Below are 27,774 nucleotides of genomic sequence, written 5' to 3' on the forward strand. Positions count from 1 at the left end.
GTGGAGCTGGCGTCGAGCCCGGCCAGCCTTCCCTCCTCGTCGGTAGGGGGGGGAGAAACAACTCCGGTTCGGTTCGTCCTTGGGCGCCTTAAAAGTACAGGTAGTCCTCGCCTGGCGGCCACAATCGAACCCCACGTTTCTTCCCAAGTGGCTAAGTGAAGCGGTTGTGAATGTATTTGGCCCGTGTTAACGACCATTCTCGCCACGGTTGTTAAGCGGGTCGTTGCGGTTGGTATGTTAGTCACTGATCCCTGCTTCCTCCTTGACTTTGCTACTTATAAGAAGCGGGTGTGTGTGTGTGTAACACGGTTGTTAAGTGAGCCCTTTTTCCTTCTTCACTTGTAAGAAGGTGGTGATCCCCGGACACTGCAATGGTCGTAAAGATGAGTCAGTTGCCAAGCACCTGAATTTTGATCGCAGGAGCGTTGGGGATTCTGCCATGATGGATGTAAGTGTGAAACATTTTTTTTGCCCTAATCCTTTATTTATTTTATGATTTATTTAGTTTGTCACTCATGTACAAGATAACATGAATAAGAATTAACATGAATAAGAATGTAGAAAATGGGGACAGTGGGACAGGGACGTTAGGCACTTTTTTCAGTGCCGTCGTAACTTTTGGTCACTAAACGAACTGTTGTAAGTAGAGTGCGGCCTGTCGTTTGTTCTGTGGCACCTGCAAGCGGAGAGCAAGGAAAAGGATGCCTCTGCCCACGTGCAGAAATCTCTCACGGACTTTCACTGTAGGTAGTTCAGGGGGCTATTTCCAGAGATTAGATAGGAAACATGTCTGTTATTGGGTGTAAAGTGTGGAAAAGGTTGGAGGAAAATAATATTTTTGAGAAAACACACACACACACACAAACACAGAGTATGCATGCTGACTTTATTGTGCCATTAAAAACATATAGTATATGGGATTTTGAGCACATGGGGGCACTTTGGCAAAATGGCTTCTAGCCATTCATGAAATGGCTGCTGTGGGCAGAGGAGGGGAAGTAGCCAGTGACAAAAACATGGATTTCCCAGAATGCTTCTTATCACCCCTTCTATTCCCTGCCACAACTGCAGCTTAGTTTCTAGCTTCTATGCTTCCAAACTAGGTTACTGCACATTTCCTGATCAAAAAGAAAAAGAAGAAAACAAACAGAAACAAATCTAGCCCACCCTCTCCACCCCCCAAAAGGAATTTTATGGCGTGCTTTGCAGCCTGTTGACTTCACAATTTTTCAGCTAAACTATAGGGCAGTGATGGCGAACCTTTTTCGTCTCGGCTGCCAAAAGCATACGCCTGCGTGCCCATCCCCATAATTTAATCCCCCCCACACACAATATGACCCTTGCGCATGTACGTGTGACCCCCTCGCTGCCCCGCGCATGCGTGCAAGGTTTTCTTGGAGGTTGGAGAGAGCAAAAATCTCCCCCCCCCTCGGAGGCCTGAAACAGTCTGTTTTCCAACTTCCGGTTTGTGCATTGGGCATATTGAAGCCTCCGGAGAGCGAATAACAGCCCAACACGCAAAGTCAGAAAACAGGCTGTTTCTGGCCTCCGGAGGGTGAAATATGGCTGAAAACCAAGGCCGAAAATCACCTGTCAGTGCGGGAGCTGATAGGGCAACGCCTCGCATACCCTCAGAAATGGCTCCGTAGGTTCGCCATCACGGCTATAGTGTGTGTGCGTATGTGTGATACAAGCTGTGTGTGTGTGAGATACAAGCTGGGGAAATGACACTACTAGGCGGCATTATTATGTTAGCTTCATCCTTTTTGTACATGCACAGATGAGGCGAGGCAGAATGCAATGTGAGTGTGGCCATTTTGACAAAGTCCCTGGATTCAATGGAGGTTACTACTAGATAGGTGCTAAGTGAAGTATAAGTGAGCATAAGTGCATGGATACCAGACGTACAACCCGAGCCGAGCGGTACATTTAGAATAGCGAGGGAGAGACAAAACTATTATTAATGAAGTATAGAGAGAGTCAAGGCCAATGTAAGAAAGCACTATATCATACAATGTGCAATTAAACTGAATAGAATAGAACAGAGTAGAGCTGGAAGGTACCTTAAAGGTCCTCTAGTCCAGCCCCCTGCTCAAGCAGGAGAACCCATACTCTTTCAGATACGTGGCTGTCTAGTCTCTTCTTGAAAACCTCCAGTGATCGTGTGCCCACGGTCTCTGAAGGCAAACTGTTCCACTGGTTAATTGTCCTCACTGTCAGGAAGTTTCTCCTTAATTTCAAGTTGCTTCCCTCTTTGGTTAGTTTCCAACCATTATTTCTTGTCCTGCCCTCTTGGAGAATAATTGGACCCCCTCTTCTTTGTAGCAGCCCCTCAAATACTAGAACACTGCTATCATGTCACCCCTTTGGGTCCTTTAGATGTGTGGATGGCTCCCTGAAATGGATTGGACACGTTCACAATATTAATTCTAGCCACAGTTGTGATTGTAACTTGAAAGCTACCTGTGTGCTGCCTGTTGTGGTGAATCATATTATCAGTAGGAGAGGAGATGCTTTTCTCAGCACTATTGTTTCTCTTTTCACTGTTCCAATAACTCCAATTTTTCTCCCCTCTTAGTTCTATTGAGATAGACACCAGTAACCTGATTTTTCATATTTTTAAACTGTAAAACTATTCTTTTTGAGGTTTGGCGTTAATAGAAGGACCTTAGAATAGATTAGAAAGTGGACCTTAGAATAGAATAGATTAGAAAGTGATTAAAAGAAACATTTTTGTCATGCCCATCATGTGCAGAATTATTATTTTCATTGAGGTCTCTGTTATAACAATTTGCACAAAACAGTGCAGCTAGTTTCACTAACCTCACTGAGCCCAAATCTGACAATGGTTCACAGGGCGTGGCTCCACACACTATGTGTATTCAAAGTCACACATGCCACAATGCTACAGGGACACGGTGGCTCAGTGGCTAAGACACTGAGCTTGTCGATTGGAAAAGTCGACAGTTCGGCGGTTCGAATCCCTAGTGCCGTGTAAGCGAGTGAGCTCCTGTTACTTGTCCTAGCTTCTGCCAACCTAGCAGTTTGAAAGCATGTAAAAATGCAAATAGGAACCACCACTGGTAGGAAGGTAACAGCATTCCGTGTGCCTTTGGCCACATGACCACGAGTGACAGCGCTGGCTCTTTGGCTTTGAAACGGAGATGAGCACCGCCCCCTAGAGTCAGGAATGACTAGCACATATGTGCGGGGTGGAACCTTTACAATGCTACACGTGCTACAACTCACTCATGATTCATTGAATTGTGTCCATCCAACAATTTTTTTTTTCATGGGAGACACTATCTTGAACTGAATTCCAAGAGGATTTGTACAACATCTTAGATTAAAAAATGGTTGATGTTAGGAATATAATCGGTTGGGTTGGCAATATATAAATTATGTAACAATGCTATACCTGTTTCTTTAAATCCTACTATAAAATGTGATTGGTTGCTGTTTTCCTCAATCGGCCATAAGAGGGAGCCAGAATGTCTGTTAGCTCTCTGTTAGATGCTGGGCTGATCTGATCTGAGTGTTTTTGGAAGCTGGAAGTGTCGTGAGCTATTGTAAGTTTTGCAACTGTTAGCAAACTTTGAGTACCGAACTGATTATATGATACTGGACTATGTTATTTGGATTATCCCTTAACTGAAAGACATTGATGACTGACTGTCTTATCTGCGTGGCACGACAAAACCGCGCTCGTCAAAATAGCGGTGATAAAACCACATCGCTAAAGCCGCGATGTCATCACCGCGTGTCATCACCGCCGCGACAACAGCATGGCGACAGAAGGGCGCTTTAAAACAGTGCGGCGGCAGAAAGCCGATTTAACTTAAGATAAGGGTTAGGGTTAGGTTTAGGGTTAGGTTTAGGGTTAGGTTTAGGGTTAGGTTTAGGGTTAGGTTTAGGGTTAGGTTTAGGGTTAGGTTTAGGGTTAGGTTTAGGGTTAGGTTTAGGGTTAGGTTTAGGGTGCTGAGTGCTTCGGAAGGCGCGGATTTACCCTCCGCCCTTATGTCAGCGCGGTAAGTTCGCATTTGCTTTAGCGATTCAGATGGCGCGGATTAGGGTTCGCGCTTATGTCTCCGCAGATAAGGGCTTCGCGGTATTGTGGTGGAATCCTTATCCGTGTATGACTTGGACTGTTTGATGGACTCTGATACCTCTATTTCCACGAAAGTACAAGCCTATTTAAACTGCAGGGTCTCTGTATGCTGGTTTGTGTGTTCTCCAACACAACTCTCACAACACTTTGCTGAACGTACTCACTCTCCCAACAGGGAGCTTACCTATCACTTGACTACTTTGCCGTACACACCTTGCCAGGAATAAAGCAAGGATGGTGAAGTAGTTGTTCTGAGATGTTTAAAAATCTATTCACATCAGATTTTTTAAAATAAATGCCATCTGATCCCCCAAAGGGGAGGGTGTGACATCAGCCCCCCCCCCCCCAAAAAAAAACTTTCAGCCTTTTGCAATGATCGGAATCACCTAACATTCAAAACTTACTCAGTTGTTCAGTTTTATAAGCAGGCTGCTGAATTGTATTAGATATGTATATATTCCCTATCTTTTTCCATATATGGGAATTTTAAAAAAACATAGAAATATAAAAAAAAACCACCTCTAAGATCATTAGTTCATAGAGTCCAGTACCTTCTACACTAATTAGTAATGGATTTTTGGATGTCAACCAGCTCCATCTGGAAATCTGGTGACTGGCCTGAGATTCTTTGCATGCAAAGCATGTTCTGTATCATTAAGCTGCAGTCCTTCTGGCATCAATTTTTATTATTATGCCTTTGATTTTGCTTAAGCTGTGCATTTCCAGCAGCATTATTTATACAAAGGACCCAAGTTGCTTCTGTGTTTCTTTTCCAGCTTTTAAGGACATTGTCTCAAAATTATGACAATGGAAAGCTTATTGTTCGGTTTTCCATTGGAAATCTATTTATATCTCAGCAATATCCATAAACATCAGTTTCTTTTGTTCAGTGCAGCCCATTTTAGGAGTTGGCTAACAGAGATGAATCTAATGAAGTAATATTCAAGACAACAATTATCCTGTTTTTTTCCCAGAGATATACCTGTAAATTTACTTTTTCTTTATGAGAGTGCAAAGATGTGTTCCAGCTTGCAAACCAATTTTAAATTTGGCAATCCAATTAAGGCCCCAACCAAATGAGACACATAATCATATATATCTTCTACTTAACATTTTTAAATACCAAAAGTAGCCTTGAGAGAATCCACAATACTTAATATATGTTGTATTAGAACTAATGTTCCTCTTGAAAATTAAAATTTTAGGCTCCTTGTTGTTTTTCATCTACAAGAGAAAATATGTAGACACTTACAATTCCTTCCAGGGCTGGTAAAGCTATAGGAAAAAGTAAGGATTTGGGGTATGAAGTAGAAATCAGCCTGTAAAAAAATATTTCACCATTTTTTTTCAGACGCTGCTTTATTTAATTATTTACTTATTGGCTTGGCTTACAGGCTGTCCCAATCAACCAATTCCGAACAGTGTAACCCTCCCTTAAATCTGTACTTTGAATTAAAATGAATACATAATAATCAAAACCAAAACCAAAGTCAGGAATCAAATATTCCAAAAAGCTAATTAAAATAATTATTCATTCAAAGGGATAGTCATGGTAGCTGTTAACTGTGGTAAAATAGTTTGGTCTTTACAAACTTACAAAGGAGATACACGGGCCCCTCTCTTCTAGACCTTGATAAACATGCAGATATTATTCAGAGAAGATAGCCCCATAGTGTAGTGACCTAGGCTTTCCAAAAGCACGAAGCCGACTCCTCGTCTGATAAAACCCCTTTCATTTAGTTAAAGTGAATTCCTCTCCAGCAAAGTCCCGGCCAACAGTCTTTCAAGAGATTTCACAAGCACAGATTTTTATCAGGATTGAAGAGCTGCCAGACCGATATCTTCCAAATGCCACTCTGTAGCAGACAATACTTGGCAAGAAATCAGGAACAGATCTTCACGCTAATGAATAGAACTAATTGTCTCCTGCAAACTCCCTTCCCATTTCGCTCCTCTTCATTCCCTATGGGAGGGGCCATTCACTGTCCACCTGTGGCTTTACTCCCGAGTCGACCCTTGTTCCTTAGCTATTCCATTCTCCTGGCAGCTCTGCACATGCACACACTGGGAACAGGCTCCAGCCCTTCTTCTGCCCCACTGACGTCCAACTCTGAAGGCAGCTGATAACTGTCAGATGACCCTAGCCCCCTCTCTTCCTCTGAAACAGAGCCCTCATTAGAGCCTTCCCCCAGACTCCAGGACTGGCCCATGTTCCTCCCCAACCTCCTCACTGTCCGAATCTGCTGCCAGATCTGCTGGCCGCTGGTGGGCCACAACACACAGATATCCAGGCCCTAAACCAAGGGGGACTTAAAAGATGGCAGCTAGCACTTTGGATTGCATCCAGAAGCCATCTGGCAACTAGTTCAGTTATTGAAGTAGAGGTGATATATTGGTGCCTTTTGATGTTCCCATAATTACTCAAACCGCTGTATTCTGGACTAGCCGTAGCTTCCAAATTCCTTTCAAGGGCAGCCCCATGCAGAACACATTCCATGAGTGCGATTCAAAAGCTGACTGAGGTATGAATGACATGAGTAAAGTCTCCCGTATCAAGAAAGGGCTTAGTTGGTGCGCAAGATGGAGATCAGCAAAGACAAGTTGTTATCTGTGGAGCACAGCTGTGAGTCCAAGAGGATTCCCAAATCGCAAACTAGGTCTGTTTGGAGAAGCACAACCTCATTCAGAACTAAAGATGATCTCACCCAGTGGCTTCATACAGATGTTGAATAGCAGTGGGGGAAAAGTTGAAAGGATCACGTACCTTGGTTCTAATTTACATGAAAGCTGGGACATGACCACTGAAGTAAAGACAAGGATAGAGAAAGCTTGAACAGCATTCTTCAAAATGAAAAAGGTCTTCTGCAGTCACGACATAAGCCTAAGACTGAAAATCAGGCTTGTCAGATGTTACATCTTTTCTATCCTGCTGTACGGAGTGGAGAGTTGGTCTCTGACAGAAAGCCACTTGAAGAGACTAGAAGCATCTGAAATGTGGATTAACAGATGTCTGTTACGTATAAGATGGGTTGACAAAATCATAAATAATGAGGAGGAGGGAATACAAGGGAAATCATCAAAACCATTAAAAAGCAAAAGTTAGAATATTTTGGACAAGTGATGCGACACCTAGAAAAATACGGCATACTTCACTTAATTATCCAGGGAGAGATTGAAGGCAAATGAGGTCCAGGCAGAAGAAGAACATCATGGCTTCAAAATCTAAGGGTCTCGTTTGGACAAAACTCAGGAGTACTTTTTCTTTTGGCTGTTGGTAAAAGTAGGATCACCAACATGATCGCCGACGTCCGATGATGGATATGGCAGAAGAAGAAAGGAGAATACGGGGAGGTTTAAGTTTGAGCCCGAAACTCAGTTGGGATTGTGCAATATTTTCAGGGTAATGCAATAGATCTGATGCACTCTGCCATTTCTGCTGTTCTGCTGTTTTTCCTAAGGACTCATCCACTACTTATTTTTATATCCTGCTTTCAGTTTTGCATTTGAAATGATCCTAGCTGCAATATTATTATTCATAAGAATGATATCCAAAGTCCTATAAAGCTAGCAGGCCTTATTGCGACCTTATCTTAACTAGTTGTGCTTTCTAAACAGAAGAGTTTTAAAAGTTTGAAGTCTGCCAGTATTAGCTTGTTTAGCAGCAAATGTAGGGAACAATCTATGTGGTCAAAGGCAATCTACGTGAATCATGGCAAGCAGAGAGGAGAGAAAAATCACGTCTCTTCCATCTACCACATTAGCGTAAAGCTTTCTTCCTCCTTTGGGCATGTCTTCTTTTTTTTGCTGAGACCCATCATCTGCTGACATATCATAGTATGTGCCAAGCGAGCGTGTAATTTTTCAGCAGATTTAATCCAAAATGTCTCACTAGATTTGGAAGAACTCATTTCTTGCTCGGCATGTTTAAGGATCACCATGGTGTAGTTTGATCTCTCAGTGACTTCCTTGGTCATTAAACCCAATGAATTCGGAGGGACTTTGTTCCTAGCAAATATATGTTGAGTTTGCAGTCTGATAGATAGTGGCGTTATAAATCCAATTTGGTTCTTCCCGGAGCCAGACCTAAAGCTCTTTGAATAACACAAAAGTACCCAGCTAGCAAGCTAAACTTTTGCTTTGATTTGAGGTAGAGGTGAGTCACGTTCCAAGATCTAACTCCCCATTCATTACACAGCAGTTGTAAACTATTTGTTCTCAGGCACACCCTTTCCACATGGGATAATAGACTTTATATCATTGGGAAAGCAATTTTATCAATGTTTAAAAAGCATTACACATTGTTAACATTGTAAACAAAGTTTACACACACACACAAACAATTAGGCCTAAACATAAAAGCTCATGGAGACCTGAATATGCTGCTAACCTTTGTTGCTGAATGAGCAAACTACTGTTAGGTCACAGACAGGAATTCTGGCTTTCTGTATCATTTCATTTTTCAGTTCAGAAGTGGGACACTTGGATTCTCATCACTTCCCATCTGATTCTCACTTATCTGATTCTCATCACTTCCTGACTTTAAGATTAAAACTTTACGTGTACATTACACATTACATAGTATTGGAAGGGGTCATTAGACCATTGAGCCCAATTCCCTGGTCAGTGTAGGGATCCAAATCAAAGCATTTTAGACAGAAGGCTATGTAGCCTCTGCTTGAATACATCTGGTCAAGGGGAATTCATCATCTTGCTCAGTATTTCCTTCCATTGTCCAATTTTCTTTTACTGAAGTAATTGTTCCTAATATAGGTAGTTCACACTTAACCAACCGCAGTTGCAGAAGCAACAGGATCGCTAAGTGAAACATCACATGACCACACTAGACAATACGACATTAGTTCTTCTGAGGTTGTTAATTGCTACAGGTGATCAATCATGAGCCGTGATGGTGGAGTGGTTAGAATGCAGAATTTCAGGCTACTTTGCTGACTGCCAGCTGCCTACAGTTCTGCAGTTCAATTCTCACCCGCTCAAGGTTGACTCAGCCTTCCATCCTTCCGAGATTGGTAGAAAGAGGAGCCAGATTGTTGGGGGCAATAGGCTGACTCTGTAAACCACTTACATGATGTCATATGACTATGAGTCTGTGACCATAACTGCGACTTGCAACTTCCTGCTGACTTCCCCATTGACTTTTGTTTGCCAGAAGGTCACGAATGACAATCATATGACTGTAACAATACGAATTCAAGAACCGCTTATAGACCTACTTTTCAGTGCCATAGTAACTTTAAACCATTGTCAAAAATGGTAATTGGTAAGCAAGGGATATCAATAATCATCTGAAATCTCCTTTCATTTATAGATATTTGTATGTGTGTGTGTGTGTGTGTCTAGTTCTCTAAGACTGCAAAGAACATGTCTTGATCATTTTCTTTCTGACGTCCTTTTAAATATTTGAAGAATGCTATTATCTACTTTCACTCATTTTTCTTCCAGATGAGACCGTGACCTTTGGCTGGAATGCAGTTGTCTTTCCAGTCTCTAATATTGTGTGTATGTGTGTGTGTGTTTGTGTGTTTGTGCGTTCATGGGCGCACGTGTGTGGAGAATAACTCATTGTGACACTTGAGCGCCCAAGGAAAAATGATCAGGAGTTATGTCAAACGTATTATAACAAAGATCTTTAGTAAGTGCAGCTGTACATTTTCAACTCTTCTTTCTCTCTTATTCCAAGAAAGCAATTAAACACCCCGTTTCTAAGAGGAAGAAAATGATCAGGCTGCGAATTCCACAAAAGAGGCAGGAAGTTGGAAGAGTCTGTTCTTTATTCCACTTTCATTGATGCCCACACATACCACTTTGTGCTGTGCTCAAATATTATTTCACAATCTGTCTTGCATTTCCAGTCTGCCTGGGTGTGTTGAATTCAAACTTTATTTCCCTTCATTTTAATTCATTTCCATGCCGCGGTCAAAGTTACGTGAATGCAGCACGCAATTTTCAACTGAGAGCATTTGGGCAATATTTCCATGTCTAAATATGACTTAAACGTATAGGGAAATATGGTGTGACTTCAGTTCAATGGTAGAAGTTAAGCTTTGCATGTAGAATGGCCAGGATTATATTCACTCCCTGGCAAGGCAAGCATAAAAAAAAAAACCTCTGAAAAGCTTCAAAGTAAACCACCCCTTTTCACCCTGGTTGACCTCCAGATCTACTACAGATAGTCCTTGACAGACAACTATTCATATAGTGACCATTCAAAATTACAATGGCACTGAAAAAAAGGGACGTACGTTTTTAACACTTTTCCAACATCCCTCATGGTCACATGATCAAAATTCAGGTGCTTGGCACCTCGCATGCTCCCGAGATCATGTGATCACCTTTTGTAACTTTCCCAGAAGGTGGCAGGCCTGAAGGCCCAATGTAAAAGAAGGGCAAATCCCTGCCCAGCACCCACATGTCCATCACATGATCCAATCAGGCACCATCCAAAACTGGAGATGCCTCCCAGTCACCCCATCGCAGCTGCAGGGTAAGATGTCCTTGACTCTCTAAGTAAAGAATGTTATTTTGACTATGTACCACCCATACTCCATATAATCCCCACTTCCCATTTTCCCACAGTAGAAATTGTGGCTGGCCTGAAGTCCCACTGCAAAAAATGGCTTCCAGGCTTGATAGGAAGCTTCTTCTGACAAAGTCAATGTGGGGAGCCAGAGTTGCTTAATGGCTGCGTGAGTCACTTTCAACTGCAGCGATTCGCTTAACAACTGTGGCAAAAAAGCAGTAAAATGGGACAAGCCCATTTAACAACTGCCTTGCTTAGCAACTGAAAATTTGGGCTCGGTTGTGATCATAGCACGAAGATTGCCTGTAGTTGGTTCCTTTACTTATTCAATTTGTAGGTCAGTCGGTAAAATTCTGGGTGACTTGCAGCATATAACCATGAAACCACAGAACCACAGAATAATGTGTACAGGTAGTCCTGTCAGCGTTCCAAGTATCATGTAGAATTAAATCAGAGTCCAAGGCAAAACGATCCTTAAAGTTCCAATTTAATAAAGCAGACATCTTAGCACATCTGTGTAATCCCAATTCTAAAGAGCTTCCTGGGATTCCACCCAGTTAAAAGTTCATGATCTTGTCCCCACACCCACAAATCCATCACATGGTCCAATCTTCTTCTTCCACGCTGTCATCTCCACCCAACTGCTTCCGGTCAGGTGTAAAAGTGCGGAGACAAAAGATGACCTTGGTCTTCTAGAAAAGAATGACAACGACACATTCCACAATCCTACTCTTTTCTATTCCCCCCCTCCCATCAACTATACTAATGAAACAGCATAATGAAATAAGAGAAAGTGTGGCAGGCCAAAAATTCTAAAAGGGCTATAATTGCAGGCCTGACAAGTCCTTGACTTGCAACCTTCCCTTTAGTGATCATTCAAAGTTACAACGGCACTGAAAAAAGTGACATAACCACTTTTCACATGATCTTTGCAGCAGCTTGTGCTGCCCCAGCGATATATAGATAGTGTTGGAATTAAGAGCTGTCTCCTTTAAGAAACAATCTCCTGGGAAATGTAGACAGAGACTACCTTATGGGAAATGTAGTTCTGTGACATGTGATCATATCTGTGTTTCTGTTTGGCCACTGGAGCGTTCTGCCTGTGCGCAGAACAGAGGCGGTCATTTTAAATGCCATTGTGAACCAGAGAAGCAACGCATGTGTCTCCGCTCAACATGGGAGCCAATTCATCCGTGACCCGTCAAAACCGCGTTCCACAAAAGCGCGGTCGACGAAATCGCGTATGTGACGTCATCACAGCGCGACAAAAAACATCGAAAAATTGAAATAAAAATTAAATTACAGCAAGCCGATTCACATAAAGGTAAGCGTTAGGTTAAGGGTTAGGGTTAGGGTTAGGTTAAGGGTTAGGGTTAGGTTTAGAGCGTTAGCGTTACGTTTAGCGTTAGGTTAAGGGTTAGCGTTAGGTTTTTCGTTAGGTTAAGGATTAGGTTTAGGGTTAGGTTTAGGGTTAGGTTTGGGGGGGTTAGGGTAAGGTTTTCGCTTTATTTTTACATTTTTCGGTCTTTTTCGTCGCGCTGTGATGACGTCACATACGCGCTTTCGTCGACCGCGATTTTGTCGTCCGCGGTTTTGTGGTGGAACCCAATTCATCATCTTTTTACACCACGTGATGGGACAGATTATGGAAAGTCAGAAGTATCTTAATACTGAATTCTTGTTATTAGGAATGCCTGATAATAAACTTGATCTGAATGAGATTCCTAAGCGTGGAGTTAACTGCATGCTCTGAGCGAGCCTACAGGTTCGAGGCAGAACATAACTGGCTCGTATTTATGACAGTTGCAGTGTCCAGGGAGTCATACGATCCCCTTTTGCAGCCTTTTATGAAGCAACGGGGGAGCCTGGTTTACCTTACAACCATGTTACTGGAACCATGTACTGGAGCCATGAGCCAGCAGTGTGCAGCAGCAGCCAAAAAAGCTAATACAGTCCTGGGTTGCATAAACAGAGGCATCAAATCAAGATCACGAGAAGTATTATTACCACTTTCTAAAACCCTCGTAAGAATACACCTGGAATACTGCAACTGATTTTGGTCACCATACTACAAAAAAAGATGTTGAGACTTTGGAAAAAGTTCAGAGAAGAGCGGCTAAGATGATCGAAGGCCTGGAGGCTAAAACATATGAAGAACAGCTGCAAGACTTGGGCTTGGCTAGTCTAAAGAAAAGAAGACTTAGGGGTGACATGATAGCAGTATTCCAGTATTTGAAGGGCTGCCACAAAGAAGAGGGGGTCAAATTATTCTACAAAGAAACAGAGGGCAAGACAAGAAACAATGGTTGGAAACTAATCAAAGAAAGAAGCAACCTGGAATTACGGAGATACTTGTGAGGACAGTGAAGAAAATTAACAGTGAGGACAATTAAACAGTGGAACAGCTTGCCTTCAGAAGTTGTGGGTGCTTCATCACTGGAGGTTTTTAAGAAGAGACTGGACAGTCACTGATCTGAAATGGTAGAGGTTCTTCTGCTTGAGCAGGGGGCTGGAGTAGAAGACTTCCAAGGTCCCTTCCAACTCATTCCTTCTATCCTAATAATTTAAAAACTGTGGTGATTCACTTAACAACTGTAAAAGAAAAGGTTGTAAAATGTGGCAAAACTCACTTAACAACTGTCTCACTGAGCAACAGAATTTTTGGCTCAATTGTGGCTGTAAGTTGAGGACTGGTTTGTTTACAACAAGCAAACAAACTAACAAAAAAAGCCCAGAGGAAACCAACAATCAATTTAAAAAACTGAAAAATCTCACCATGCAGTCTAACCCAGGTTCAGAGAACAGTTTTGCTAAACAGAGTAGGGATGTTAGACTCTATTTCTGTATTGACTGGGATAATGAGAGTCAGAATTTAATACAAGGCAGGAGGAAAAACTTTGAGGTGGGAGATATGATTAAACATTTGTGAACGCTTTTCTGCTGTTACAGCTGATCCCGCAAATGAGAAATATATAAGCAAACAGAGAGACGAATGTTATACTCTCATGCTGTTAAAAGAAATGCAGTTAATGCTTGAAAATAATATTGTAAGCTGGTGATATCTGGGAAAGGATGAGTCACATTTTTTTTATTTGAGCATGATGAGCACTATCTTGCAATTATATCAATTACTTTAGACATTATTCAACGTATACATATCTATGAGCAATTACATATTAATCTGCAAGAAGAGGGCTGTGTAATAGATGGTTTGGGGGCATCTAAAAATGTGCTAAGATATGGCTGCTAACAGGGAGAATAAGCTGCAAATTGAGATTCAAGATCTGAGAATCTAGGTCAGCTGTAATGAGCACAGTGCAATAGAGACTCTAAGCAGTTAAAATCGGATGGATCGTAAAAATAAGGAATTACAAGACTGTGCTGTAGGTGTACAGCCTCATCTGGGCTCCCTAAATTAGCCTTTCTCTCCCAAACCTGCTGCAGAGGCAGCCACTTGAATTCAACTGCCAGATTGATTACTTTCATGCAATGGTGATGTTGATCTTTTCTTCCTTCCTCCTAATTTAGATCACAGCCTTCTTCTAAGATAAGGGTAACTCGTTTTCATTGAGGGCCACATCAGAGTTGTGTTTGATCTTGGGGTGTGTGTGTGTGTGTGTGTGTGTGTGTGTGTGTGTGTGTGGCTGGGGTAGGTGTGGCCAGGGTGGGCATGGCTGGGACGGGCCTGACCAGCTCAACATCACTCGTATGGGGGACACCTCTGGTGACCAAGTGCTAAGCAGGACTTTCCTCAGACCCTCACTCACTCTCATTATAATCTCCCTCCCTCCCTCCCTCCCTCCTTCCCTCCTTTTCTTCTTTTTCCTTTCCTCTTCATTCTCCTTTCTTCTTCCTTCCTCTCTTTCTTTATTTTTCCTTCCTTGCTCTCTTCCAAGCTTTTCTTTTTCTTTTTCTTTCCTGCATGCTCAAATGCAGAAGGCAAACATTTCTCCTTTTGTTTTATTTTTAATTTGTTTTGCTAGCTCTCTGCCAGCGAAAAATGGAGTGTGTGGTCCCTCCCGAGCTCTGTTTTCGCTGGTAGGGGGCTGCAAGAGGCCATTGTGGCCAAAAACAGAGTCCTGGAGTGTCCCTCCTGAGCTCTGTTTTTACTGCCAGAAGTACCCCGAACGAGTTCTTCGTTGTTTTCAGGGCAGGCCCGCGGGCGAGATTTGGCCTGCGGGCCTTGAGTTTGATACCCCTGTTCTAGGATCTGAAGGTATTTTTCTTGTTTTGACAAACAAGAAGATGAAACAACATACCCCTCTCCTGCAATTGTATTTAAAGGGCATGGTACCTTCAACCAAGAGATACTACTGGCTCTTCAAGACAAACTGGTTTTGATAGACTTGCCTTTGTGCCTTTATCCAGTCCCCACAACGGCATCAGAGCCATGGTGGCGCAGTGGCTAGAATGCAGTACTGCAGAATACTTTTGATGATGGTTGACTGCCAGCAGTTTGGCAGTTCAATTCTCACTGGTTCAAAGTCGACTCAGCCTTCCATCCCCCCGAGGTCCGTAAAATGAGGACACAGATTGTTGGGAGCAATATGCTGACTTTGTAAACCGCTTAGAGGGCTGTAAAGCACTGTGAAGCGGTATATAAGTGCTATTGCTCTTGCTCTCGGTGCTCTGAAAGAGGTAGTCTGGCCTAAGAGAACATGACCAAAGTCGCTCAGCGGGTTTCCCCTGCTTTAGGTGGACTTGGACCTCAGTCTCCTTGGTCCTTGTCCAACACTTCTTGCCAGTTGTCCTTCCTTGGGCAAGAAAATTGTCATAGCCATGCCTTTAGACCTGAGCTTTTGGTAGCAGGTGTGTTTTAGGAATGTTGATTTAGTTTATTGTGAATAAAATGAATGAACCTGCGTTTGCATGCAGAAAAAATGGACTTCGGTGTAAGAGAACGAAAAAATACTGTGAAGTAGATTGTGGTGGCTGAAAGTGTTGAAGCTAGAAGCAAAAAAGCCGTGACCAGATCAGACCATGGTCAAAACATGGTGCAAGTGCCTTCTAAGGCGAAGAACCAAACAGCGAGATGTTAATTATCACATAAAAATATACAAAGTTTAATCTCTGGGCCTCTTGGAAATAGAGGCCTTCACTGCTTGATTCTGCATTAGCTAATATTATTATTATCAAGGCTTCTGGTATCTGCAGTCAAAACAACTTAACTTCCAAGCTTAGTCCTTGATTTTGTCACTAGCTCCTGAATTCGGGTTTGAGTTCTCATAGAGAACTTTATTGTTGATTTTTAGGTTATACTCTGGCCTAAATGAGGACCTTAAAAACCCATACTACACCATTTTCCCAGTTAAGGTGATCACCAAACTTTTTCTCCTCTCTCTGATGCTGTGTAAGAGGAAGAAAAGGGGAAAAAGTGAGGTTCATGGTCTTCAGAAAGATTGAGAATATAGGTGTTTAGCATTGCCAAACAGTAACAGCATTCATGGTATGAAGATTACGGATAGACAGTCTTTTTCATATCCATAGTGTTAAAACTTAAGGTCATCCATTAAACTTACATTTAAGTAAGACATTTCTGGGATCTGCTGATATTTGAAAAATGCATTCATGTATTCTCTTGACAAGTGTTAGGATAAAGTTATATAATGTTTGGCATTACTTTTTGATCCCAAATCTTGTGAGAAGTTGATGCTATGATATAACTTAAATATGAAAATAGCAGGGAAGATGTTCTGTTTTCCATTTACCACAGGCTGGGGATTTTCCTGTTTCTTTAGCCCTCTGAATTTGAGTTAGAGGAGAAGGAGAAGAAATTGTTGATCATTTTTTCCTGTTTGGGATGGGATGGGAGAATGGCAGAACTCTTGTTAATTTTTGCCTAATACTTTTTAAAAAAATACAGATCCATTGTTCCACTATTTTATCTGTGAATTTGCTAAAATAAACATTGCAGTCATTATGCCAACAGGTCTGTTGTACAATATGTATATAAAGATCCTCAAAAGAAGAACAACCCCTTTAGAAGGATCCTATTCATAGTTCACCATTCAATCCGTGAAGAAAGTAAAGCCTCAACAGAATAAACCCACCTTTGTCCTTTGCCTTCAGGAGATTTCGTAATATTCCTCTCACATTACATCTTAGAAGATGCTGATCATTGTACAAGTGGAGACTCAGCTGAACCATGACTCAGCTGAATCAGGCTGAAATGGCAAACAATATATTTATGTACCCTCCCTAGGATCATGCATTCACCTCATGTCCCTCGAGCACAGTAAATATTCCTTCCACATGCCACACTACACCTTCCGCTTTTCACGCCATTTGAAGAGCGCTCCCAATATCTCAGCTTTCCTTTTATCACATGGGAAGTGATTTGGTTCATATATGAATATGCATACAGAGCAGACCCAATAGTAGGACCAACTAGTGGGACTAACTACTGGCCTTAGTTGCTTCTATATTTCACCAATGCCTAAGACCATGATGGTGAACAAAATCTTCTCTTTTGTAGTGCCTGCCATATGGAACATAATTCCCCTGAGATTCAGTAGTTCAGGGGTGTCAAACTGGATTTCTTCAAGGGTCAGATCAACACTGTCATTCTCCATGGGCCGGGTGGGGGAAGATGGGCCGGCCAGCCTCCTATAGCACTTTGCCAGACAAAATGGGATGTGGGGGCTGCCAGAGGCACCAGGGGCCAGTCCTCTGCCATTTCCAGGCCAGATTTAAGCACCCCGTGGGCCGGATCTGGCCAGCGGGGGTTGAGTTTGATACCCCTGCAATAGTCCTAGCTGTCTGCAAGGAATATAAATCCTTCCATTCTCCACTGTCCTGTCAGAGCTGAAGAAGTTTCTTGGATGAGAATTGAACCGTCTCCAAATTAAAAGCAAGAAAGTCCAGTTTCCTCCTGAAAAAGCACCTTTGGGGATAGTCCTGACCCTTTGTCCTACTGCAAGGCTCCAAAGATTTGGCTCTTCCCCAAACAATAAGACAGATAGTGGAATGAGCATATGTAAAGTCTAAGACCAGTGAATAATACATGTGTTGGTTGGCCTTAGTGGTTTCTATATTTCACCAATGCCTAAGACCATGATGGCGAACATTTGGTATGTGTGGCATCGCCCGTTCCTCTTCCGGGGTTCTGGTGCGCATACGCACAGAACGATCAGCTGGCCTTCGTGTTTGTGGCAGTGCCAGAAACTGGAAGAGCTGGTCTTCTGTTTTCTGGTGTAAGCATGCATGGCGGCCAGCTGATCGTCGCGTACGCATGCATGCCAGTAACCAGAAGTCTACCTGGCAACTGCGTATGCGAATGCTGGAAACCAGGAAGTTCATTTGCAGGCACACGGATGCCCTCTGCGCAGCTCCTCTCCTGGATTGCGTCCCAGATGAGCGTCTGCGCTCCCTTTTTGGTACTCGGTACCGAAAAGGTTTGCCATCACTAGCCTAAGATAATTCCAATAGCTCTAAATAGAATTTTCTAACTAGGATGCGGCCAAGACAAATGAATAATATACCGGTTTTAAATATGGCTTTATAATATATATCCAAGTTAATGCATGGACATTTAATTTAATGGAAATATCTAAACAAAATGGGACAGTGTTTTAATGTTTCAGGCATTTGGATTATATTGTGAATTTGACAGATAAGAAACTTTGCAATTCTCTACATTTCTCTTCCCCTCTAAATGAAAAAAGACTTTTTTGTGTGTAATTTTACACCTTGGGCATAATACCATTTTTTCGGGGAACTAATTATTTGCTATTTTTATATTAACTTCCTCCACTTTGTTTTATATTGGCTTCCTCCAACAAATTCATTTTTGATGCAGAGGTTTCTGTTCCCCATTCCATTTTTCATACGTTCTTGAGTTCACAATAATGAATAGTATCTGTTCTATGAAAGTCCCATTTATCAAATCCTTCCTGCTTGCCAACAATCCACTGTGCTTTCCTTTAGAATCTATACCTATTGGGCTTTTATACTTACTTATGTGGGGCAATTTTACTCCAGACAAGAATATTTTAAAAGAAAAATGGGCACTTAAAAAAAAAAGGCTTGTTCTGATTTACATGTAAATTAATTCTAGTGCCCATATTACAGTCAGAGCCAGAAGCTCTCTCCCCCTCCCCCTCCCCAAATTGTGCTTGTTTGGTTGTGAGCTAGCTATATGCCATGGAGGCAATGTGACTGAAGTCCTGCCCTTCTAGCTTTTCATTGAGAATGGCATTTTATAAGTAGAACATTCTCCCCCCCCCCCAATAAATGTGCCTTGTAATTCAGGAGTTAATTTATAAATGTCAGTAATGTAGTTCTGATTGTGATTTGTTGGATATGATAGCTAGTTAGCTAGTCATAGATGTTTTTCTGACCTTGGCTTCCCCAAAAAGCAGGAAGCAGATTCCTGGTCCCGACAAAATCCCTTTTATTAAACGAATGTGAATTCCTCTAATTCACATTCAGCAAAGGCCTGGTAAACAGTCTTTCAAAGATGAATTTATGACCACAGACCTTATCTAGCTTGGAAAGCTGCCATGTAAATATTTTCCAAACTCAGACTTGGAACAGAGTCTCTGAGATTCACGGACAGATCTTCACACTCCTGAAATGAATGAACAAACAAATTGTTTCGTGCAAAAGCCCACTCCCCTTTCACTCCTCTTTTATTTCCATTCACTGTCCACCTGTCGACCCTGATTTCTTAGTTGTTCTTTTCTTCTGGCAGCTCTGCGCATGCGCACATTGGGAACAAGCTCCAGCTGCTCTTCTGCCTCACTGCTGTCTAGCTCTGAAGGCAGCTGAGGACTGCCAGATGGCTTTGGCCCCATCTATGCCTCCGATGCAGAGCATTCGTATAGATAGATCTTAGCTGTATAATGTAAAATCATTAATATGAGAAGAACTTTGAATATTTTTCAGTTCATAAATGACATGTTAGGAGAATAAGTCTGCAGAAACCTAAATGACCGATGGATGGCAGCTAAAACAAGAGGGAAACCCTCCATTATTTGGTCTTATGGTCATCTGGATTTTTTGCAACTCAGAGGTGGCAACCCTATTGTAGATTTCCAATTCATGACTTTCAGAAGAGCAGCTCTAGCAAAGAGGAGTTAAAGCTCAAATGAAAGATGATACTAACTTTTTTTAAAAAGTTTATCTTAGAATATTTTTGTTAAAGATTTATACCCTGTATTGGTTCTGGGAAGTCGGGGGGGGGGAGGTTGGGGGGGTTGGGGGGAGGGTAGGGGGGAGGGAGGTAAATATTTGTAAAAGGTTTTTTTTTCAAAATTTTCAATTTAAAAAAAAAGAAGAGCAGCTCTGTTTTCTCTAATCGCAAGATATTACACTGAGGTTTGGACACCTGTAGTAGTATAATAAAGGCCCAACCCTCAGGCATTAAACCTTCTTTTAACACAGAGGTCCCCAACCTCGGGGCTGTGGTCCACTAGTGGGCAATGAAATGTTTGCAACTGGACCGTGGAAATGGTGAGCAAGTGTGCATAGGCACCTCCCGTGCAAGCAGTGGGCAAGCGCATGGACACTAGTGGTGGGTTCCACATGGACGTGTGCAATGTGCGTGCACACATTCGCAGCACACACATGCATCTTAGTGCCTCTGCGAGCATCCATGATGCTCCAGCTGCTCAGCGGAGCATTGCGCAGGTGCTGTATTTTGCCGTGCGCGGAAGCGCAGAAGACTTAAAAGACCGGTAAGGAGCTCAGGCAGGCGGGTGGGCCCTCCGGAGCACCGTACCAGAACGGCGCTCCATTTGTGTGAATGGCGGGTATGTGTGCATGCTACTTGTGCAAATGTAGCTGCACGCATACATGCTTGCCCTCCGCTCACACAGAATAATCCCGTCTCTCTCTCTCCCCCCCCCCCCTTCGCTTGTCCTCAAAGCAGGAAAGTTTGGGAAACTCTGTTTTAGCAGATTGATTTCAAAGAGAAAATGGCCAGAATATACATCAATTTTGTGATTAAAATGGATGTTTTTGACATGCCAGTAGGCTCAAACAAGAACAACAATTCTGGAACTCACTCAGAAGCTGGGGCTTCATCAGCACTATATAGTGACTATTTCAATTCTTCTGATCATCCCAATAGAACGTGTTTCTGAAGCATTGTGGAAAAATATAACAACTACTATTCACTATTGATTGAAGAATTGTTTCTGCGTGTCAATCACTGCATTGAATAAGGAATTAACTCAACCAAATGCATGGCTGGAAATAGCCTTGTTAAGAATTGAGGATTCATATAGATGATTTGCTCTGAACAAAATTAAACGAATAATAAGAATTGGACAATGAAAAGGGGGAGATAAGGGGAAAAAAATCTTTCTGACTCATATGCCTTTGATAAATGTTTAACTACAATAAAAAGTGACAGCTCACTTTTATGAATACTAGAAAGCAAACTCTCAAGACCATTTCTCAAAGGGAGGAAAAATTGCTTATGCACAAACTTAACCATTTGAGAAAAATTGCCTAAGTAAATGAATAATTTACAGCGGTGTTTCTCAACCTTGACAACTTTAAAATGTCTAGACTTCAACTCTCAGAATTTCCCAGCAAGCATAATTTACAGTATTAATTCATTACAGTATTTAAATTTGAAACAACTAACTTTGGTGCACGTTGCTAGAAAGCTAAAGGGTTGCTAGAAGCTTTTCTAGACTGATGTGAAAGATATATTGCATCTGGGCAATCTATTCTGAGGATTCATTTATTTTTGTAATGAGAACATTCAGATTTGGCTGATAAATGTACAGTATTTGATCAGTTTCCTAACTTCAGCTACTTAGCTGTATGTGCATATATATATATATGTATCAGTGGTGTGTTCTTACTGGTTCGGACCGGTTTGGCTGAATCGGTAGTGGTTTGGCAGCCTGGGTCGCTGGAACTGGCAGCAACCCCGGCCTGTCACACCCCCGAACTGGTTCTCCATAAGCGCTGCCATTTTGTTTTTTGCTTCTGCACATGTGCAGAGCAATTTTAATCAAACATGTGCTCACATGTCCACGAGCGAACCGGCAGTAATATCTGCTGGAGCCCACCCCTGGTATGTATATGTGCGTGTGTGTCAGTGGTGGGTTTCAAATTTTTTTAGAACCTCTTCTGTAGGTGTGGCCTGCTTTGTGGGAGTGGCTTGCCAGCCATATGACTGGGTGGGCGTGGCCAACTTGTAAAATGTGGTGAAACTCACTTAACAACGTTCTTGCTTAGCAACCAAAATGTTGGCTCAGAAACTCTGGCATTTGAAGCATGCAAGTCTTAAAGCTGTCAAGTTACAAGACCCTTGCACTCCCAACTCTTTAGGAAAAAAAACCCAGGGGTGTTCAAACTTGACAGCTTTAAGACTTGTGGACTTCAACTCCCAGAATTCCTCCTCTCGCTCTTCATCTTGATGATGTGCGGATGGGTGGGGGGAGGGAGCTGGAACTGGTTCTAAACGGCACTGTAGATTTGTGCAACCTCCTCTATAGAAGAGGTTAGAACTGGCAGGAACCCACCCCTGGTGTGTGTGTGTATATACACACATACACAGATGCCACATTTATACGATTGCCCATCTCAAAGTAAAGTGACTCTAGGCCACTTACAGTTAAAAACCTACATAATGATGTGTTAAATGTATATTTTACTGACAAAGAAATTAAGAAATAAAGAAAAAAAAATTAACACAAAAAATAGTTTGTCACGAAAGCGACTGCCTGCGAAGGCTCCTGGATTGGGGCTGAAAGGTGAAAGCGGAAACTGTATGCTCTGTCCCATATTTGTGTAGACCAGGTTGCCCTGATTAAAAAAAAAAAACCATATAGAATATAATAACAGAGTTGGAAGGGACCTTGGAGGTCTTCTAGTCCAACCCCCTGCCTAAGCAGGAAACCCTACACCAATGATGATTGGTACCAAAGATGATTGGTACATTTGGATTGCATGTAATAGTTTCTGATTATTAAGTCCCGAGGCTGTATTTAATTGTATGCCTACAAATTTTCTTAACTTAATAGAATACTATCTAGTTTATGTCCGATTCCCTCCCCCTCTCCAAATATAACACGTATGGCAGAAGATGTCTGTATGATCCATTAATGTAATGGAAACCATACAGAAAATAATATTTTATGAGGCTCCCTATACATTACTCGTTTTATCAGGTTCACAATGCATTACTTTTCACAGCTCATTTCCACCATATCTAACTTCATAATGTGGAGAACCATATGTGTCCATTAGGAATCCTTATTAACTCCCAGTGTTGGAGAATGTTATTAGTTAATAGGGTTAATTATTAATTAGCCTGAAATCAATCACTCTAACTACCTATCTCTAAGTGCAGTGTGGACAAATAAGTACTGTTACTATTTCAGTTGGCTTTCTTTGAATGTTCACATTTGGGAGGATGGAAAATTCGGGAGGAATGAGTACTGCTTTATCATGCCTTGGTAAGGCCACACTTAGACTATTGCATCCAGATTTAGTTGCCACAATATAAAAAAAGGCACTGAAACTCTAGAAAGAGTGCAGAGAAGAGCAACAAAAATGATTAGGGATTGGAGGCTAAAGCATATGAAGAATGGCTTCAGGAATTGGGTAGCTTAATGAAAAGAAGGACAAGGGGTGACATGATAGCAGGGTTCCAATATTTGAGGGGCTGATACAAAGAAGAGGGAGTCAACCTATTCTCCAAAGCACCCGAAGGGAAGGGAAGGGAAGAACCAATGGATGGAAACTAATGAAGGAGAGAACCAATCTATAGTTAAGGAGAGCAATTAGTCAGTGGAACGACTTGCCTCCAGAAGTTGTGGATGCTCCAACACTGGAGGTTTTAAAGAAGAGATTCGACAACTATTTGTCTGAAGTGGTATAGGGTTTCCTGCCTGAGCAGAGGGTTGGACTAGAAGACCTTCAAACTCCCAACTGTTATTCTCCTTGCATTAAAGAAACAGAAGTAAAAAACCTTTGCTGTTCTCTCAATTGATGAAGAGGAGAAGAGACTGAAAATCTAAGACCAAACAGACTTACTTAGCATTAAATCTCTGTAGAAATAATTTCCATGTAAATATGAATGAAAAGCTAGAACCTTGCATATAATTTCCATTTTTTCTTCATAGATCGAGCAGGAAAACAAAACTGAAACATTGTTGGAAAAGTAGGGAGGTTTACAAATAGAACATGGGCATTGTCTGAGCTGTCCCTTCTCTTCAAAGTTGTCTGTTTAAAATCTCAGTTTGAAAACATTTTACTTCTAGGCAGGATGTGAATGAAATGCTGAAATGTAAAGATAACTATCCCGCTTTTTATTTTTTATAAAGGAAACATAGCATTTAATTATTCAGTCCCACCAAATAACTCTGTCGTGTTAAGTAGAAAAGGGTGCAACAGTATTTTAAAACTTATCAATCCTTGATCATTTTTAAAATTTTTATTGTTTCTCATATTTGCACGTAAAGGAGTATACTGCGTCCATCATAATTACATGACAATCCTGTAGAACAGGTTGCGTTGGGCAAGTGCATTAGACTTAAGGTTACAGAGTCAGCTCCATCAGGCTGAACCTGAATCAAAGCACCACACGCCACAGCTGAGTATTTCTCCTTTATGTTGAGCTTAACTTCCTTGTGGACACATCCATTTAGAGTTTGTTGGAAGAAATATCCTTCTGGATTCACTTCCAAGTTGGGGGGGGGGGAAACACTGGAAACATGGAGGCTGTTTGGAAAGATGGTTTAATGGTGGACATGATCACATGCCTTGGAGCTCCTGGATGAAAAGGGAAGAAATGCTGAGAATCCTTGGGTTTTATGCCCTCTCCTGGGCTTTGAACTTTTTGGGGCGCAGGAAGAGTATCCTGATTGGTTGCTGTCAGAGGTCATAGCTAGCTTTGTAGGTTGGCTATGTGCTAAGTTTGGTTGGAACTTGGTGGGTGGTGCAATGAAATGGAGTAGATCTTTGTTATGTAGAATAGGCTGGCTCAGGCCTTAATGGCCCATTGACACAGGTGGGAGGGCTATTAAGAGTGAGTCTGTTTCCTGCCTAAAAACATGTTTCTCCATTTCTCATCCAGGGAAATATAATGTTCTGCCTTTTCAATATTTCCCAGGATATTTCATTTTTCTAGGAGACGGATGGGTGCTAACTTCCTACAGTTTCTTTCACAACAAAATTAAAGTGGTTTGCTATTGTCTTCTTCCAGAGTGTTTCAAGAAGATACTCCAGTCCTGGATACATTTTGCTATCTTTTTCTAGTGTAACCATTTTCAATTCAAGGAATTCTTTGATCTCCAGACAGAAGTCTATTTTGTCTGCTCATTCTGAAATCTATGGCATTACAGCTGCATGTAGCTCTTTAACTTCCATAGTTCCCTCTGAATGTACCACTGAACTTAAATTTCTCATTTTTTTCAGGTTGGAAACAGAGAAGAAAAATAGCATAAGCCTTAGGTTCGTGGTAATAGCTGACTGAATTCATCAGGGGTCAGAAACTAAGCAGTACTGGATCTGGTTAGCATTTATTTTACTTTACTTTATTTTTAAAAAAATATTGCACAACAACTTAAAAAAAAGACAAAAAGAGTAAAATGTGCAACAGGTAAAAAAGCAGATAATCAACCTTAAAATGGCCAGAGGATGGTAAAGGACAGGAAGGCCTGGAGGAACATTGTCCATGGGGTTGCAATGAGTCGGTCACGACTTTGCAACTAACAACAACAACAACCTTAAAAAATTAAGGAAGGCCTGGAGGAACATTGTCCATGGGGTTGCAATGAGTCGGTCACGACTTTGCAACTAACAACAACAACAACAACCTTAAAAAATTAAGCAAGGGAAAGGGGAAAAATAAGCATTTGATAGGAGATTGCTAGTGGCTTCCAAGCGTGTAGACTTAATTGTGACATAAAAAAAAAAATCAAGACGACAGCAGTAAATTCTTATTGTCTTATCAAGAAAACTACATGCATGTATCAATGTATCAACTTAAAGATTTTATCCGTTGTATTTTATGATGGGTGGTTTTAATGTTTTTTTAAAGTTTTTATGCTGTAAGGCATCCATTTCAGCCATAAAGTTGAGCTCAATATAATGGCATTCTTTTCTTTCAAAGTAGACTTATAGAGTGAGAAAAGAACTTATCCCAGGTAGTAGTAGTAGTAGTAGTAGTAGTAGTAGCGTGAAAATCATCGATTTTACAGCCCCACTGATTTTCCTATTGTTGTCAGTTCCCCGCATCCCCCCATCCCACAAAGAATAAACAAGTCAGGTCTACAGCTACGTATTCAAGATTGCCCAATCCTGGATAAGATCTAAGAAAAATCTAGTCACAAGATCACCAATGTTCCTTAAATATGTCTAGAGTTATACTGACTATTAAAGAAAGATGCCGAATCAGCCCTGGAGACTGGGTGTTAATAAACCATCTGCTATATTCTCTTCACAGACCCTGCTTGCTGGAACATCTGCTTTAGGAAAAGCCTGTGCGGTGAGAAGTTGCAACGTGGAGCTGAAAGCATGTGAATAGATTCATGAGGGAATGTTGTTTGCCTCTTCAATTGCATCATGGCTCCATCACTGCGGGGAAATTTGATTTATGAAGCTCAGCTACCACGTCTGTTCTGTGCTCCTGTTTTGTTGCTTATTTTAGAAACACCAGCATGGGCTCCTGATTGGCTACTTTCCTCCCCGAGTAACGTGATGATTGGTTGCGCACTCACACTTCGTTGTGTGGGTCTCGCGCCTGTTTGATTGTGTGTGCAGCATGCTGCATACCAATGGGATAGGATAAAGCAAGAAGCCTTTGGAAGCAACTGTTGTGATCTCGGGGAGATGTCCTTGATAGAGCTTTTTCAGCTTTTTCAGCTCATTAAAAAGGCAAACCATATGCCTTTAACCACAGCCAGAGTGTCTACTGTCAAAACATTAAGAGAGAGCGCTAGGCCGATTGAATAAACTTAGCACTAGAGAGCTCGACTAAGAAAGGTGAAGTTAGCCCTACTATTACTGAATGAGAAGGAACAGAGCAAGTTAGAGGGGCTTTTTATCCAGGAATCACCAGGTGGGTCTTAACTGACTCCATAGCTGTTATTTGAGAGAGCTTGCTTGCCTCTCAAAGAAACAAATTCAGTTGACTTGGTGGCCCTTCTAGTGCAACTGTGGTTGAAAAGACAGGATGAAGCTGTGATTATGGAGGTCTTTCACAAGCATTGGCATCAGAGGTGGGTCCCTACCGGTTTGGACCAGTTCCGCTGAGGAGGTAGTAGCTTAGCCGGACATGAACCCAAACCGGTTCTATCAGTCCCACTGTAGGTGCTGCCATCTTGTTTTTTGCTTCTGCGCATACGCAGAAGCAATTTCAATGTAGTTCTGTGCATGCACCCGAAGTACTCGCGTACCCGAAGCATGCACTCACCCGAAGCATGCACCCACTTGAAGTACGTGTGCACCCAAAGCGTGTCCCTGAGCGAATCAGCAGTAAAAGAAGTCAGAACCCACCCCAGATTGGCTTTAGCAACTAACGAGACACGTTCATAAACTCTTGTGGGAAGAAATATCCATCTGGTTCAGTTCCAAATGGGGGAGAAAGACACTGGAAACATGGAGGCTGATTGGAAAGATGGCTTATTGATGGACAGAACCACATGGGTTTGAGGTCCTGGGCAGCTGACCCCATAGAATTGCGAATGAGGGTTATTTATACCTTGTCTTGGGCCTTGCCCTTGAGCTTCCTGTTCCTGTGCAAGAGCAAGTGTTCTATTGGCTGTTGTAGGGGTAACTTTGTAGGTTGTCTGAGTTAAATTTGGTTGAGTATACTGATGGAATGAAGGGGCTTGTTCTGCAATTCCTATTGCGGTAGAAGGCTAACCCTACCTTTGTTCAGAATTTCCTATCTTGAATGGATTATCAAATCTGTATTTCTAAAAACTACTGGTTGTATTATTTTCATCACTTTTAATGTAGACTGTAGGAGCCAGATGGAGCCTTAAGTCATTGGTTGTTCAACTCTTATCTAAGAAGCCATCCAATATCATAAGATTTCTACAAAGTTTTTACTCTGTCCATTACTGTCTTATTTCATTTCTTCATACTTCTCATTTTAGCTCTTTCTACTGACTCAGAATGCAACTTTTAAAAACAATGAGACAATCTTCTGAACAAA

General features: G+C 41.8%; 1 long non-coding RNA gene across 1 annotated transcript; it reads left to right on the plus strand.

Moving 5' to 3' along the window:
• The first annotated feature begins 34 nt into the window (after positions 1 to 34).
• LOC116513232 lies at positions 35 to 27,197 on the plus strand. The gene is made up of 3 exons (XR_004255971.1): positions 35 to 448; positions 25,029 to 25,124; positions 26,059 to 27,197. It is a non-coding gene; the product is annotated as an uncharacterized LOC116513232 (long non-coding RNA).
• Positions 27,198 to 27,774: the final 577 nt, after the last annotated feature.

The sequence above is a fragment of the Thamnophis elegans genome, chromosome 9, assembly GCF_009769535.1.
Source record: "Thamnophis elegans isolate rThaEle1 chromosome 9, rThaEle1.pri, whole genome shotgun sequence".
NCBI lineage: Eukaryota > Metazoa > Chordata > Lepidosauria > Squamata > Colubridae > Thamnophis > Thamnophis elegans.